Below are 2,231 nucleotides of genomic sequence, written 5' to 3'. Positions count from 1 at the left end.
AGTGTTTAGTTTGTATTGTGAGTGAAGGAAGAGAATTCAAAGGAACTTCAAGATATTTGGTGGAGAGGATTTGAGATAAGTGTTTATCTTTGTGATTACACTTGATTTTAATTTAGATTTCTTGTCTGTGTGCATGATTTCTACTTTTAAACTCATGTGTGGTTGTGTTTTCTCCATGGATTCTGAGTAATTTTCTTTATCTTTTTTTTAAATGATAAGTGATTAAGTGTTGAAAGGAAGTTGTGTTAAGTATTAGGCTTCAATGTTGGAAGAAGTTGTGATGATTTGAAACCTTGTACTTAATTTACTTTTTGATTTGGCCAATTAAGATGTTAATATCTGTTGTGAGAACATGTAAAATCTGAGATGGTATTATCTTAGTCAATAAATGGTTTAGAATCACATATTGATCTCATGAACATTTGATTCCATGGATGAGAATGTATTTCATGAGGTTAAGTGAAAATAAATAAGCAAATAAATAGGGAAATAAACTTTTCAAGGGTTTAGAATTAGAGGACTTTAGAGTGTAAGAATAAAGACCCCAATTTGATTTATAGTTTTAGGTTTTGATACAAGATGTTAGCCTCCAAGTAGAGGGAGAAGAGGGAACTCTAAAGTGAGAGCTAGTATCTTCCCTACCTAACCGGTCTTTAAGACTATTCAAATTATAGATTAGTCAATATTATTTATAGCATCTCTAGTAAGGGTAAAGAATATTATTGCTCCTATTTGTCACAACACATTTAGAATACTTTCACAACATAATATCTACTTATTACTAATTCATGATAACGAAAAAGATATTTTACTTATATTGCATTCATCTTGCAATTATTTAGTTAAGTTAATTAGTTTCTTACTTTATTTTCATAAACCAAAAATTACAAAAGGAATCAAATTTGCATTCTTATTTTTAGCATCTTAAATTTAAGTAAGAATATTTTGCTAAGTATATTTTTGTCATCTAAAATTTCTAAACTTTCTAGTTTTTAAAGTGCATATTGCTAATCTCCCTATGGGTTCAATATTTGGGGCTTAATCAAAATGTCCTACATTACTTGATAGCAATACATATACTTGCGTAGTATCCCATATTTACATATTATAATTGTATTCTTATTTGTTTCATTGCAAAAAACTTATTTAGCTTTTGCTTTGGATCAAGTTTTTGACTTTGATGCAAATTAAGAATAACTATCAAGTAAATTAAACATATAATCGCATACATCTCATTTTACATATATATAGAAAGTTGGGATCACTATGCAAGTGAAATTGGTTGTCTGACCTGCTGGGTCGACCAGAGTGGTCAGCTTGACACAACATAGCCAACAGACTCAGTCGGGCTAAGATGGCCGACTGGACCAAAGTGATTGGTCGACCCGATTGGGGCGACCGATAGGACCAAAGTGATCAGTTGATCGAGCTGGGGCTGCCAGTTGAGCCAAAGTGGTCAGTAAAGCGGGCTGGGGCAACCTGTCAAACCTAAGTGATCAGTCAACCGACATAGAGCGATCGATCAGACCTAAGTGATAGGTCGACCGGGTTGAGGCGGTCAGTCAGACCTAAGTGGTTGGTTGACCTGGTTAGGGCGGTTATTTAGACCAAAATGCAATGTTGATTGTGCCAAGGAGGCTGATCGAGTTGAAGTGATCGGACGACTGTGCTGGAGCGGCAAGTCAGACCTAAGTGCAACAGGGTCGAGGTGGCTGGTCAGACTAAAGTGCCAGGTGTAGGGACGGTTGATCGAGATGATGTGCTATGCTGACCAGGTCTAGGCAGCTAGTCGAAGCGATGTGCTAATGTGACATGCTTCACAAAAGGCACATATCGTGCCCCAATATATTATGTATTGCAAATGATCACAATCGATAGCAAGCCACACTCATCAAATGATCTCACATAGGCACCTAGGGTTTTAGCTCTTGAATTTGCAAAATATGATCCCGATTTAATGCTTATGCACAGTATAACAATAGTTCTGATAGTATTTTTCACTTATATTTCCTTATTTTGCAACAAAGCCAAAAAACTTGATCCTGAAGAAAAATAAGAGTTTAACTTTTTAATTTATATATATTTATATTGGGATACTACGCAACTATATATATCGTTATCAAGTATTATAGGACTTTTTGATTAAGTCCTGAATATTGAACCCACAAGGAAGATTATACAATATGCACTTTTTAGAAAGTTTTTCTATTTTTAAAAAGACAATTACTTAA

The sequence above is a fragment of the Phalaenopsis equestris genome, unplaced genomic scaffold (genome assembly GCF_001263595.1).
Source record: "Phalaenopsis equestris unplaced genomic scaffold, ASM126359v1 Scaffold000909, whole genome shotgun sequence".
NCBI classification, from domain to species: domain Eukaryota; kingdom Viridiplantae; phylum Streptophyta; class Magnoliopsida; order Asparagales; family Orchidaceae; genus Phalaenopsis; species Phalaenopsis equestris.
The sequence above is the reverse complement of the archived record's forward strand: the minus strand, read 5'-3'. Positions refer to the sequence as shown.